Source organism: Chinchilla lanigera, unplaced genomic scaffold (genome assembly GCF_000276665.1).
Source record: "Chinchilla lanigera isolate Chin_1 unplaced genomic scaffold, ChiLan1.0 scaffold00013, whole genome shotgun sequence".
NCBI lineage: Eukaryota > Metazoa > Chordata > Mammalia > Rodentia > Chinchillidae > Chinchilla > Chinchilla lanigera.
The window spans coordinates 18,142,113-18,157,307 of record NW_004955414.1 but is presented as its reverse complement, the minus strand read 5'-3'; the positions used below and the strand labels follow the sequence as shown (position 1 = coordinate 18,157,307).

The 15,195-nt window shown below is 51.0% G+C and overlaps 1 protein-coding gene across 1 annotated transcript in view; it reads left to right on the top strand.

Annotated features, from left to right (window-relative positions):
• Positions 1-15,195, top strand: part of Arhgef17 (Rho guanine nucleotide exchange factor (GEF) 17) — a gene marked incomplete in the record, with an annotated part of 71,999 nt that overhangs the window by 15,598 nt on the left and 41,206 nt on the right.

Genomic DNA, 15,195 nt, shown 5'->3' with positions numbered 1-15,195 from the left:
GAGAAGCGGGGGCAGGCCCAGCGTTGCTGGCGCACTCCCACCTGCAGTATCTGGAAAGCAGATCTCTTGGGCCATGGCCGGCGTGACTCAAATGGAGACAAAAAAAACCTTCCATATTTGGACAAAGAGTCCAGAGAAACCCAGACCCACAGCCAGCCCTGGCCGACTCCCCCATTCTCAGCCTCCTGCCCTATCTCCCTCTGGGCCCCTCACCCTGAGCCCTGTCCCGTGAGTGCCCAGGCAGCACTCTGTCCCCCTCACTCAGGCATCAGGCTACCTTCTGTGTGGTCAGGCCTGAGCTGTGGGAAGTGTTGGCCCCTGTGCTCAGGGTTGCAGATACAGAGAGGAGCCCCACTCGAGCCCACTGGCCAGAGGGCGGACACACACTGAAACCAACACTTCCCACACACAGGGGTAAGTTGACTGTAGTCCTCACCCATGCCAGTGTGGGCAGATCCAGAGGCACACAACATGCAGACACATGCACATACACACTCATGCACACGTACACTCATACTCCTTTTCAATCCCCAGCACACTTCTATGCCCAGAAAAACATCTGTGCAGGGATAAGAAGTGAGGACCCAGCCTGGAAACCCTCAGACCTTCCCTAGAGCAAGATTTGAGGTCAACAGAGTTGGAGTAGATAGATGTTAGCTGGATGAGTAACATAAATATTCATCATCCACCTGGGAGATGTAAGCACCCGAGCACCTGACAAGGGACTGGGCTAGGCAGTGGATCCCAGAACTAGAAAAGTCAGGAGAGGGCCTCAGCCCACTTGGTGCCTGGCAGCAAGACCTAATTCCCCTGGGGAAAACCGTGTGATCTGAGGACAGGGTGTTTGTTGTCACTGGTGAACTGACTTAGCACTGACTGCATGGTGCACCTAACTTTTCTCATTAGCCCTGGCTTAACTCTGGCATAAGCTTCAGGTGATGAGTCAGGAGCCAGGGTAACCTGTAAAATTCAGTTCCACCAAGGTCTGCTGGTGTCTGTAGGTACAGCGTTAGCACTGGGCTAGAGGAATAATAAGAAGGGCTTCCTGCCCCAGGGAACCCGTCTGAGAACTGGGGTCATAGGGGGCCAAGGAAAGGTCATGAGGCCCTGGGGAGTCTTGAAGGCCAGGCCTGAATATCTGGATTTAATCTCTGGGCAGTAATTTCTGAGTTTTTAAAAATAAAGGACCTTTTTCTTTAGCGTCGTCTCGACACTGCACTGTAAGCTGGCTGACTTCATTCATTTAAGTAAAGGTGGCATGTGTCTGCCCCCCCAGACCACATCTTCCCTGTGTACCTCCACGGAGCTGCCAGGACATCAGAAAATGACTGCTAAAGCTGGACATGGTGGCACACCTGTAATCCCAGCATTCTAAGAGGCTGAGCCAGGATCACAAGTTCGAGCCCAGCCTGTACAACTTAAAAGTTTAGTGAGACCCTATCTCAAAATTTAAAAAATAGGAAGGAAGGGAGGGAGGAAAGAGGGGGGGAGAGAGAGAGAGAGAGAGAAAGGAAGAAAGAAAGAGAGAAAAAAGAAAAGGACTGGGAATGTAGCTCAGTACAAAGTCTCTGGGTTCAATCCCCAATAGTAGAAAAGAAAGTGCCTACTGGGGGCAGAAGGGAGCCCACACAAAAAGAGAAACAGGGATGGCCTTCCTTTTAGTGCCTCAGGCTCAGAAGTGGAGCCAGCATGGTGCCCTGGGCAGGGATAACTCTGGGGCCAGGTCTTAAGAGAAACAGGCTGATGGAGCACCCCATCTGTGATTGATGGGCTTCTGTGAGCAGGTGATATCCCCATCTAAGACCTCTGGAGCTGGCCTGGGCCCCCTGGATTAGGAGGACAACCTGTCAGAGCAGTGGAAGACCCTGCCTGCGCACTGCCACCCAAAAGAATAAAGCTCTTTGAAGGAGGGAGGTGCTGGCAGCCAGCTGTGCTCCCAGAAATATATCCTTTCTTGGCCCAGCTTAGTCACACTGGTACATTTTCCAGAGGCCCAGGAATCACCCCGGCTTCTCTGGGGTGAGGTGTTTTAAGTTAGAACCAGGAAGGATTTGCTGAGAGTTGAGAGTGAAAAGAACGTGAATGAGCATGTGCAGGAGGAGACCTGGGCCCTGAAGCTGCCGGGTCCTGGAGTTTGGCCACCTCGGGCACCAGCCTACCAGCGCACCATTTGTCACCAGCCTCATTCTTTAAAAAAAGAAGATGAGTAGCAGTTGCCCCCCATAAAAATAGGATGCAGAGGACTAGCAACATAAGAGAAAACGCAGTAGGCTGAACTTCTTTGGCCAGGACATGATGCAGCCAGAGTGTGACATGGGTAGGGAAATTTGACCCTGGTAGGTCAGCAAGGAGCAGATCACTGAGGGTGACAGGGGTCAGCCTGAGGGCTTGGACTTGATCTTGTACCTAGCCAGTTGGATATAATGGTTAGGACAGACTGGAGCCAGATGGTATAGGTTCAAGTTTGCTATGTGATCGTGAGTGACTCTTAGCCTGTCTGTGGCTCAGTGCATGCACCTATAAGTGGGGATAATGATGACAGCACTAGGGGCCGGGGATATAGCTCAGTGGCAGAGCACTTGCCTGGCAAGTGTGAGATCCTGAGTTCGATTCCTGGTACCCACCCCCCAAAAAGATGATAGCACTGATTAGAGAGTTGTTATGAGGATTAAAAGTGATAATGTTCTGGTGCCTGGGCTGGGAATCCGTGGGAAGCCCCAAAGCGAGTCAGAAGGAGAGGGAAAACAGTGGCATCTCCTGGCTGAGGAAGGGCTACGGGGATGGAGGACAGATGGGGGTCACTGACAGTGGCCTGGAGAGACATCTGGTAGGAGGATGAGCTAAGTTCCCTGAGAGAGGCATCTGTCCAGAAGAAGGAGGCTCAGCTCTGAGGTGGCTCAGCCTATGGTGAAATGGCCTGAACCCAGTAGATCTGCAGAAGGGGTGGGAACCAGGCCCCTCTCTGCATGCATGGGGACACAGGGTGGGCTTCCTGGAGTACTGTCTGTCTCCTGTGAGACTGGCAATGTCCAAGAGGGGACCAATGAGGAAACCAAAGGCAGACAGCACATAGTGGCTCCATCCACGCTCAGGTCCCAGGGCAGCACCCTATTCTTCCCTGTGGTCTACATTTGGTGGGAGCTACATTGGGACCTGGTCCTGTGTGCAGGCTGGGAATGCAGAGCGGTTCTAACCAAAGATACCAGGGGGTGACCAGGCTGGGGCAGAGATGCCCTGAGGTGAGCTCAGGGATCCTCACCCGGGAGGGGAAGACCAGTGAAGGGTGAAAAGGCTGCTCACAGCTGAGGTAAGGAGTTGGAGCCTGAGGCAGTTCATTCAATCTACTATTTTGAATAGACAATCTGTTCATGTGTTTGAGAAAAAAAAGGATAAAAAGAGTCCCTCCCACCCACCTGCTTTTTCCCTCCCCTGCCCCACCCCAGGGTGACCAGGTGCTATGTTTCTGTGGATCTATCTGAAATACCAGCCAGTACATTGTCTGCCCCCACCTTCCACACAGGTGGCAGCACATGGCACACTGCTCTGCCCCTGGCTCTTTACACATTAGCAACCCACACAGACCTCGCCTTTTCGGTACTTTGGGCTTCCGTTCTCTTTTCTTACTTATTCACTTATTTTTTGTTGTTTTGAGACAGGGTCTCGCTATGCAGTTCAGGCTGGCCTTGAGCTCACTTTGTAGCCCAGGCTGGTCTCAAACTAACAAGGATCCTCCTACCTGGGCCTCCGGAATGCTGGGGTTATGGGCGTGCACCACCACGCCCAGCTCCAGTCTGCTGTCTGTGCTACCTGCTCTTCAACTGTGTGAACTCCACACTGTATGGGACCATATGTTAAAGGGTATCTGGGTTATTCACAGACTTGCTCTTACAGACAGTGCTGCAGTGAAAAAAACTTGTTTTTTCTTCTTTTTTCTGTACTATTAAACCCAGGGCCTTCCTACTGAGCTACATCCCTAGCCCATTCATTCATTCATTCATTTAATTTTGATGTGGGTTCTCAAGTGAATTGCTAAGTTGCCCAAGCTGGGCTCAAACTTGTGATCCCCCTGCCTTAGCCTATAGGCATACACCGCAATGCCGAGCTCAAACTTTTTATGTTTACATCATTTTGCACGGGGTCACTCCTTAGGAGTGGAATTGCTGAGACAAAGGGTGTGTATATCTCCATAGCACAAAAGAGTTAGTTCCCCACAGCCTCACCACTTCAGACCTTTGGATATTTTCCCAATCTGGGACGTGCAAAATGGTATCTCGGTGCATTTTAATTTACACTTACACTCAGCAAGATTGAACATCCTGTCCTGTATCCAAGAGACACTGGATTCCTCCTTCCAGTGGTTCAGTTCTTTTGTCCATTTTTCTGTTGATTGTTGGCTTTTGGTTTTATTTATTTCTAGGAACCCTTTAAATATTTTAGGGAGGTTAGTTCGTTGTCTGGGTTATGAGTTGCAAATATCTTTTCCTGATTTGTCAACTTGACTTCTGACTTTGTTTATAGTGTAGTTTTGCTATGGAGGAGGTTTTATTTTTATGTAGTGTAATTTATCAAGCTGTTATTTTATGGCTGCTGGATGTGGAGTCATAGTTAGGAAGGCTTTCCCACTACAGGATTGTAAAGCAATTCTCCCATGTTTTCCTCTGGTATTCTATGTTTTCTTATTTTGTTTTACTTTTAAATCTTTGATCTCTTTGGAATTTATCCTGCTGTGTAATGTGAGTTATGGCTCCAACTCTTTTTTCCTGGGAGGCTGGTATATAAGCTGAGGGATGACTTAGTCACAGTTGTAGTATCTTTCTGGCGTGGGTGGGAAGGTCAGCAGAGGGGAGTGAAGCTATGGCTGCTGAGAGCCAGTGGCAGAGGAGTGAGAAGGAGCTGCAGTGGCACCTGGAGGTGGGAGCACATCCTGGTGGCACAGCATTTCTAAATTCTTCATCCATGCTGTGTGACTTTGGACAAGTCCCATCCTCTCCCTGGGCCTTGAGTATTATAGCTAGCAGGGCCCTGGACATCACTCTGATCCCAGGGCTGCCTGTGGGGAGGAGGGTATCACAGAGGTGGGGGCCCAGAGGATGGCTATTGGATCAATACCCACATGGGCTTGCCTAAGTAGATGGAGGGCTGGCAGCAGAATTCACTGTTTTTGGGGGGTGGGCAGCAAGGCAGGCAGAAAGGGGTGAGCGCTCATTTAAAAATACCCACTGCAGCCTGGCATGGCAGGTGGGTGGGGCAAGTCCTTTGTCAGCCTTCTGGATCCAAGAATGCCAAGAGCTCCTGGGGGCAGGCGTGTCATCTGCTGTCTCAGTACTGTGGGCCAGACCAGCTGTAAACTTTCTTTGGGTGTCTCCTCCCATGATGAGCAGCACTCTTGTCCTTTACTCTGGAGACACAGGGATGCTAGAGAGGACATGTCACACCCTTAGGACCTAGGCATGTGCTTTGAGACTTCGGATGAGTCGTTAGTCCCTGGGGTCCCTGTCCATTAGAGGAGGAGCTGGCCTTGCTTACCCTGGCTGCCTCCACCATTGAGTCAAACCCAAAAGTGACATCTTAGAGTCCGTGCCTCTTCCCCTTTACAGATGGGAAAACTGAGGTCATGGAGGGACCCTGAACCCTTGTCCTGCCTTGCTCCTTTGGCTTTCCTAGTCCTCTGCACCCTCCTCCTGCCCCAGCATGGCCTAGACCAACTCCCAACCCCCACCCCAGGCCCAAGTGGTCAAATTCCAGGACTGCTGTTGCCATGGCAACAGCCAGCTCCCAGGGCCCCTCCTCCAGGATTCTCCACCAGGCCCTTGTCCAGGGAGGAAGCAGAGAGGGCCTCCCACCCCTGGAGGACTAGAGAGTCACAGACTGGGGAGGCAGCCAGATCCAGCTGGTTTCTCAGTTGTTTTCCAAAGGAGAAAATGGAAAAGGCACAAAGTACAGCCAGCAAATGCTGCTCTGTTATCGCAGAGAGCACAAGGGACAGAGATGGTCACCTGGACTCAGGACAAAAGTCACCCAAGAATTTCCTAACCTGTCTTCTGGAGAATCACCCTATAGAAGATCCAGAGACCAAAGCATTTTAGAATGGAAGTCTGAGAGAGATTTCCCTGGGGTTATAGCTGTGCAATGCTAAGACCACCCAGAAATGCTAAGGACTCAGGTCTCCCAAGCAGACCTGCCCATAGTGGAAGGAGTTCCCACGGTACCATTGGAGCGGGTGACTCTTCAGCCGTGGGGGTTTGCAAGCACAGCTTGGCAGGGCTGCTTGCCCTGGGAGGGGGCTGGCCAGTCAACCTCTTAGATGTCCTGTCTTCTACATTCTCTTAGAATTTTGCTCCTAAAATACTTCTCCTAAAGTAACCACGGCCAGTATTTATTGAGCACTCCCTTTGTTTTAGCCATTATGCTAAGTAAGCATTTATGTTCTCCACTTTGTAGATGAGGAAACTGAGGCCTAGAGGTGGGCTTCCTGGAAGTCAGCCAGACATAGTGGAGAGTGGTCTGAGATTTTACCCTGTCATGTCCTGGGACACTGTTAGTGTTCTAGTGTATTCTCTCCCTCTCTCTGTGTGTCTGATTTTTTGGTACCTTTAAATGATGTTTTGTTTTGTTTTGGTTTGGTTTGGTTTGGTTTGGTTTTTCTCCGGTACCGGGAACCGAACTCACGACATTGCGCTTGCCAGGCAGGCGCTTTGCCACTGAGCTAAATCCCCAGCCCCTAAATGATGTTTAGACAGTGGGATTATGCATGCTTCTTTCATTTAGTATTACAGCTGAATGCTTCTCCATAGTATTTCAAAGATCCCCATAACTAGATCATGCCTGTAATCCCAGCAACTCAGGAGGCTGAGGCAAAAGAATCACAAGTTCAAACTTAGCCTGGGCAATTTAGGGATTCTGTGAGTCCCTGTCTCTAAATAAATAAATAGCTGGGAAGGTAGCTCATTGTGAACATTCAATCGTCAGTCCCACTAAATAAATAAATAAATAAAAAGAAAGATAGAAGCCGGGCGTGGTGGTGCACGCTTGTAATCCCAGCACTCGGGAGGCTGAGGCAGGAGGATTGTTGTGAGTTCGAGGCCAGCCTAGGCTACAAAGTGAGCTCAAGGCCAGCCTGAACTGCATAGCAAGACCCTGTCTCAAAAAAGACAAAAAAAAAAAAGAAAGATAGATAGATAGATAGATAGATAGATAGATAGATAAACAGCTAGCTGCAGATGTAGCTCAGTGGTAGAACACTTGCCTAGTACAGGTTCAAACCAGTACCAACACCAAAACAAAAAAACTCCAGAAGTGCAGTGACTCACAGGACCCTCGGGTTGGATGTTCGAAGCCTAGGTGCTCTCAGGGTTGCTCCTGGCTGAAAGGTGTTCCTTCTCTTGATGCTTTGGATAGATAGGGCTCCTCTGCTGCCTGGGGTCCCCTGGGAGCTGCAATCTTGTGTGCCTGAGAGACCTTGAGTAGGGTCCTTACCTCTCCTGCTGCCCTGCCCTCTTCTGTAGAGCAGTAATAACAAGGTCCGCCCAGCACCATATTTTGAGGTTAAATTAACACCTGTGAAGCGCTTAGTAAGCAGACTATAGAATCCCTCAACAGATAAAGTTACTATTTTTAGGTTTTTGCTCTCTTTCTCTCCTCAGGTTCTGTGAGGTTAAGTGATTTATCCACAGCTCCAACTGGTCAGTGGCAGAGGCAGGGTTTGAACCTGACCCACCACTGCTTATTCCTGAGAACCTGGGCATTTTGTGACTCACCACCGAGCCTCTGTTTCCCCATGAAGTTGCTGTGAGGGTCTCTGAGATTAGGTCCTACAAGTGTTGAATGAACTGCAAGGTATAGATGAACAGTGGTGCCATTTACTGACAGATATGACAGCAAGACTAGAGAGACTCTGATGTTCAAAGCTGAAGCTCCAAATTTCAGAGGAGGGGCTGGTCTAAGTTGTCAGGATGGCTTCCTGCATGTGGTAACCTTAGTCCTGGAGCCTCAGGAGAGAGAAGCCTTGTCCTGGCTCAGGCTGACCTTGAGCTATGAATCTTGTTGTCCACTTTGTGCCTGTGTTGTTCACTAGTTGTGGATAAAGTACAGTAAGGCCTAGATGTCCAAGGTGGCCCTGGTCTGCTGGGACAGAGACTACTTCTGCCAGCATGGTCCAGGCCCAGTGACAGCCCCTGGAGGGTCGGGTAGAGGATCTTTGGAGCAAGGCCTTGTACTACCCCTGGGTATCAAGATCACCCCCAGGCTGACCTAATATCATGAAAAGGGAGTTTCCTTGGGCTCTGCATTAGGCCAAGGTCACCAGGTCCAGGACTGGAGTGACTGCTGATGGATAGAACTTGACACCCCCCTTATTGTCCCCTGCGTCCCAGAACAGGGTGGGGGGTAGAGAAAGTGAGGCGATAGGCAGCCTAATTGGTTGCTCATCTCCAGATAAGCTGTAGTGAAAGAGCCTCAGAAGCCTGGTTCTAGCTCAGCTCACTGCTGCTACTCTAAAGTCCTGAGACGCTTTCCTCTCTGAGCTTCAGTGTCTCACTGTATATGTCCCATGGGAAGGAATGGTCCCTTCTCTGTCTCCCTCCTTTGCGAGAGGGTTGAACAAAGACTTTGTAAATGTGCTGTGCACATTCACTGCACTGATACCTACTTTCATTCATCCACTAATTCACAACTAGGCACTGAACACCTCCTGGGGCCAGGCTGTGGTCTAAGCTCGCAGGCTGCAAGGACAAGAAAGAGGCGTCTCCCCCTGGAGCTCACAGACTTTGTTACACAGGACTGGCGCACTGTAGGTCCTAGCATGTTGATCAGAAGAATGCTGCCCAGGGAGCTATCCCAGGGTAGTTGACTCTGCCATGGCCTATAGTGGGGACAGTTACTGAGGAGGAAGAGATAGGATGGCAGAGGGTCTAAGATGCTTCCTGGAAGAGGCAGAGCATTAAAGCTAGGTGGGACTTGAACAGGACCAAGAGCAAGGAGGCAACCAAGGAGGGGAGGGCTCCAAGGTACACAGGTGGGGGTAAGACTGTTGGAAGGCAGAGAAGAGGCCAGCCTGGATGCTTGAGGGGGCTTCGAGGTCAGGTGACAGGCTGGTGGGGGCCCCCTCCACCTTAGGCCTCCTGGGCCTTTGATGTCCTGAGTAGCATTTCTGGCACCACGGTAAGTGAGGAAGATGGCCTCTGTGGCTGTGGGACTTTGAGAGCCCCCAGGATTTAGCCACAGCCCAGGCAGCTCTCCTCTTAACCCCCAGCTCCCTGGGGCTCTGGCCTGAGGCTGGCCTCGCCTTTCCCAGGATGCCTGGCTCACTGCCTAGTGACTCATCTTCCGCCCCAGAGACAGGACACCCCATCTCACCCAACAACACACACAAATGGAGGCCCTCCCTTTGGGTCCCAGGCAGGGAGGGGAAGGAGAGGCTGGACAACAGACCCTGGAAACTTCCGTTCCCACGACCCCTCACCCCAGCCTCCCTGCGTGCTAGAAAACTGGGGAGAGGAGAGAGAGGAGCCCTCCTTCCAGAGCACCTCCTGAGCAGTAGGTGCCCCCCTGTTTCCCAGTAAGGAAGCTGAGGCTGGGAGAAGGACATTCACAGACACAAGGTGGTGATTGTGGCCCAGACCATATGAGGCCCAGTTCTCTGCAGTGTTCTGTTGCTGAGCGAGGTACTGCAATGTTTTGAGTGAAGTAATACGTAGGGCTGGGAAGGGAGGGCTCCCAGAGGTCATCTCATCCAGAAGTGCTGAGCCGTGGCCAGGACACAGGACCACCAGTATGTGGGCAAAAGTGTGGGGGGTGTTTACCGGGAGCCCCTAAAGTAGGGCTGGCTACCTGACTCAGCAGATGGCACCCTAAGGTTTCATGAGCTCCCAGAGGTGGGCCTACCCTGCCCCCCAAGGGAAAGGCAGCCTGCCTCCTCACTCGGAAGTGAGTCTCAGAAGATCTGGCTTTCAATTTCTCTGCCTAAAATGGGGGTTTCAGTCGCTGGGTCTTGAGCTGAGAAGATAATTAAATGCAGAATTTACCAGCTTTTCAATCTGTTGGGGTCTAACCAAACCTCCACCCCCACCTTCTGCTTCCGGCTATCATCAGCGATGTTAAGAAATTTTCCTTCTCAGCCTAGAAGGTCCAGCTGTATCGTCTTGAAATTAAAGGGGGCGGGGTGACAGAGAAGAAAGAAAGGGAAAAAAATCCCACATGAAAAACACTGGAGTTAAATTCAAACCACATGCGGCACAGTCCCTGCCTTGCGGGCCTCTGCTGCCACCTTGGGGCGTCTGGAGTCCCAGCTCCCTCCCCCTAAACCAGGCTTGATTGTGGCTGAAATAAGGGAGAAAGGTCAAGCTGTCTGTCCACTGTGGTCTCTAGGTCTGACTCCCCGGCCCCCACAGGGAGCCTGGTGGGGAATTTAGGAGTCCACCTGCCCCTTCCTTCCTTCCCCATTTGTTTACAGAAAGGGAGTTGAACCCCCAGTGAGGAGCAAGTTGACAAAAGGAGCAAGATGGTCCATAGATAGGTATTATGCACCTACTGTCTGTTGAGACCTGGTCTTTGCTTTTGTGGATCTTGTCGTCGGGGTGGGGCAGGCATAGAGATCTTCCTCCTATTTCCATCTCAGTCTCACCTATCGGGGAAGAGAATGCGCTCCCCCACTTGGGGTGTTCTGTTCTTTGCTTGCCTCGTCACTCATGTGCTCTGTGACCCTGGTGAAGTCCCTAGACTTCTCTGATGTGCCAGTTATAGTCACCTCTCGGTTTAAGTTGCTCTACTTTTTGGAGGCTTTGTTTCCTTATCTGTAAAATGGTGATAACCCAGAGGATTGGTGTGAGGACTTAGACAATACATTTGAAAACCACCTCATTAAACATTAGCTAGCTGTAGATGGAAGTCCTCACTGAGGATATGGGGAGTATGCCTCATACCTGGAGGTCCAGCAGGGGATGGGCGTGGCGTGTAGCCGTCAGGGTGTCTTTTCCTGGCTGAGAGAGCAGAGAGCCAGATTCAGCTCCCAGAAGCCAGGCCTAAGCCCCAGCACAGGACTCCTTTGCCACCCAGTCCTCCTTTCAGTCAGCAGTGATGGTTTCTGGAGCAGATGGTGAGGTTTCCAGTGCTAGCATGCTGGCGTCCCAGCTCAACCCTTCTGGCTCAATAGAGGAAGTTCAGTTCTATGCAGAAATCGCCCCTTTGCTTCACTTCTCCCATCAGCACATTAAGAACTCCTGACTCCTATTCTAGCTCTGCCAGTTACTGTTCATGTAACCCTGGCTGCACGCTCACTGAGCCTGTTTCCTTAGGTAGGTGGTTCTCCATGCACATGTGGTCAGATGATGCCTCAGCAGGGATCTCCTTGAAGGCATCCTCATTCAGAAATGTGGCGCCTAATGCTGACATGTGGCTGGGACCTCACAGGGCTGTCACACATGGCCTCTGCTGGTGGCTGGGCTTCCAACATGAAAGCCTCTTCAAGAGTGAGCATGTGGAGAGATCAGGGTTAGAGTGCCTGGCATGTGGATGTCACATAGCGTCACTTTTACTATGCCCTGTGGTGGAGGCAGTCACAGAGCTCTGCCTAGTCTCTAGGAAGTGAGTGGGACCTGAATTTCATCTCCTATGGGAAGAGTGTCAGCACCATGATGTAAGACGTCACATGGACAAATTATGGTAGCTATCTTTGGTTTGCTTTGGTTTGGTTTAGTCTTTTTGAGACAGGGTCTCGCTATGCAGGTCAGGCTCACTTTATAGCCCAGGCTGGTCTCTAACTTGCAATGATCCTCCTGCCTCAGCCTCGCTAGTGGTGGGATTACAGGCGTGCACCACCATACCCAGCTCAATGGTAGCTATCTTTGAAAAACATCATCTACCATACTTATGTGGGATGAATGAAATGAAATGGTGATGTACTTAGTGCAAACCTAGTACATAGAAAGTGCTCAGTAAATGAGCTTTGGCTATCTTTTTGTTGTTTGTTTGTTTATTTTGAGACAGGGTCTCTGTATGTAGTTCAGGCTAGCCTTGGACTCAGTATGTAGCCCAGGCTGGTCTCAAACTCACAGTGATCATCCTGCCTCAGCCTCTGGAGTGCTGGGGTTACAGGTGTGTGCTGCTATGCCCAGTTATTTTTTTTATCATTATCGAAGTGGCCCCTTCACTTTGCACCTCTGTCATAGAACCACATGGACTATCCCCCTCATACCTGTGTGCAATCACATGTTCACAGATGACCACTGACGGAGGTGTACACCCACATAAAAGAGCCACGAAAGGCACACATGCAGTATCACTGTTGCACCACCAAATATACACATAGACCCACCTTTACAGGTTGGTGCTCCCATAGCAGGAGGTTCTGCGGGTTCAATTCTCAAAGCATGTTCTCCAGAGTAGCGAGTCCCTTGGGAGCCCTGTGGCTTGCACACTTCACTTCCAGTAGCCTATGAGGCCTGGGAACTGCGCAGATCCTTCCAGAAGGGAGGTCTAAGAGCAGAGGATATGACCTGGAAAGCCAAGGGGAAGAGACCGATGAAGAGGGGAGAGGCCTCAGAAAGGAACAAATAAAGCCAGAGACTGACCCCAGGAAGTGAGATGTTTTGCCCAAGGCCATACCCCTAGTGAGTAGCAAAGCCAGGATTTGAGTGTGAGCCACAAGGCTCCAGAGCTGTCCCACTTAGTCTGTATACCAAATTGTCCCTTTGGGGGAACTTTCATCTCATTGATGAACCAAGGACCCAAGGAGGCAGCAGCCATTGGTGAAATAGATGGTCCATTAGGTTGGGAACGTCCAATGCCAACTCCATACTTGATGACGTTGGTGGGTGGGGTCAGGAGTACAGGCCAGTCCAGCCAAGCCATTAGCCAGGAATGGGTTCCCAGGGCAGAGGCTCCTCCTTGATCCCAGGTTCCCAGTGCACAGTATTTTTTTTACCTTCCTGGGTAAGGAGAACCTGTTTGTGTCACTCTCCCTGAAACGAGAGACTGGAGAAAGGCAGCTCCAGTAACCAGTTTGCTAGGGAGGCAGGAGGAGGTCCAGGGAGGGGGCTTAGGAGCAAGGGCCTTGAGGTGGCCAGCTGGATCCCATCCTTTACCAGCAGGTGACCTCTCTAAGCCTCAGTTTCCTGGTATATAAAATGAGAGGATAACAATAATAGAGCCCTTAATGGAGGGCTGCTGTGGGGGTTGAGAAGCCAGGGCTTGCTGAGCAATTTTATTTTTTTTAAAAGTAAAAAAAGAGGTCTGTGTTTGCTGGGCACCACAGTCTAGGTAGGAAGGCGGGAACTGAAAAAGAAGTGACAAGTGTGGACAGTTTGTGAAGGAGACACCATCTTGGAAAGGCCTCATATGGCTCCTACAGGGTGGGTCTCCAGCCCTCCCCATCTGCAGTTCTCTATAAATACTTGTCAAGAGAGTCACTGGGCCCCAGAGTGCCCAAACTGGAACACAGAGAACCCTATAATCAGAATTTGCCGTGGTTGATGTTGTCTGGACATCTTTCAGGGTCAGGTACTCTACCATTGCTCAGCAAGCCCTGGCTTCTCAACCCCCACAGCAGCCCTCCATTAAGGGCTCTATTATTGTTATCCTCTCATTTTATATACCAGGAAACTGAGGCTTAGAGAGGTCACCTGCTGGTAAAGGATGGGATCCAGTACAGGGCTTGATACTAGTAGATGTTCAATAAATATTTATTGAACTAATCAACAAATGACTAAAATAAAAGTTACAGTAGCTCTTCATCCATCCATCCACAACTGTTTATCTGTATGGCCATTCATGGATTCACCTGTCATTCATTCACCCACTCGTTTCATACTTATTCATCTGTCATCATTTCATCCTTTCATCGGCTCAGCCATTACTCATCATCCATCTGCTAGTCCATGGTGTATCCAAACCTGATCATCTTTAGTCTCCCAACTTGTCCAGTAGTAGCTGCAGGATCCCACGTAGCCAGCGTCTAGATGCAGGCAGTCCTGGTGAGGCTTAGAGTGGGCGGTGTATCTGGAGGCAGATAAGCTGGGTACCAGGATTCTTCAGAGATGGAGAAGTTGTCAGCAGCTGGGTAAGGGTAGGAAAAATTAGGGGTTCCCCAGCTGCTGGCAAAAGGCTGGTCCCAAGGAGCTGGGGTCCTGAGCCTCTCTCCTGGAGTGGGGTGGTGGTCTAGGTGGGGCACAGCCCTCCTGCCCTCTCTGTCCTTTGCTTTCCCCTGACAAGGAGCAGGTGGTGGCTGCTTGGTAAGGGGAAGAGGGTGTCTGTGGGAAGGTGTGGGATTTGGGGAGGAGGGCCTGTGGCCCTTCACCGACCACCTTGTACATGTACAAAAATTCTTCTAAGCCAGGCTCGCTCTGGACAACTGCAGGCCCCCAGAAAGGAAAATGAAATTAGCACCCAAAGGGGAGCTCAGAGGAACAACAGATTCATACTTGCAGGGGTGCCCTCAGCCCCACCCTAGCTGACCTCGTGCTGCAGGGCTCTGATGCCCCAATCACTGTGTTGTGGGGCAATCCCTGGAGACCCTGACTCAGCCACTGTGTGCTGCTGTTGCTTCTCTTTGCTTCCTTTCATTTCCCTGCCCCACCAGGCTCCCCCGGTTACCGTGGCAACAGGCTTGGATCTAATTAGCCATCCTTGATGTAGCAGTTAGCAGCAGGCAATGCCTATGGCACCAAGCGAGGCCTTCTTCCAGGGCAGGGGCCTCCAATGAACTCTGTCTTCTGGTCCCCACATGCTTCTGGACCCGCAGTCCCCTGGACCATGTTCAAGCCCCACCTCCTCCCAAAAGCCCTCCCATCTCCTCCCAGAAGCCCTCCCTGATGCTTTTTTCCCAGGCAGAGGTACCTCCCTCTACTAAGCCCATGTGTGGTCTGGGAGCTCCTGGAAGCCAGCAAAGTAGAGTCTTTCTTGCTGGGCTGTGTCCTGTTCCAGTCACTGAGGGAGTAGATCCATCTGTCTACCAACCCCAAGCTCTGCACTGCCTCCCACACAGTTGGAAGAAATTGAGGCCAGAGGTCAGGTGGCTTGGGAGAGTCAGGCTAAAAGAGGTATCCTGACAGAAAGACACATGTGGGTTCCGTATCCAAAGTGGTCTCCAAGAGGGCCACATTGGGGCCCTTAGGCCACAGGTGCTCCAGTGGGATTATCTGTAGGACCTGGGTATCTGTCCTGGACACTGGATGTGTCTGTCCTCTTCCCAAACCCTACTCA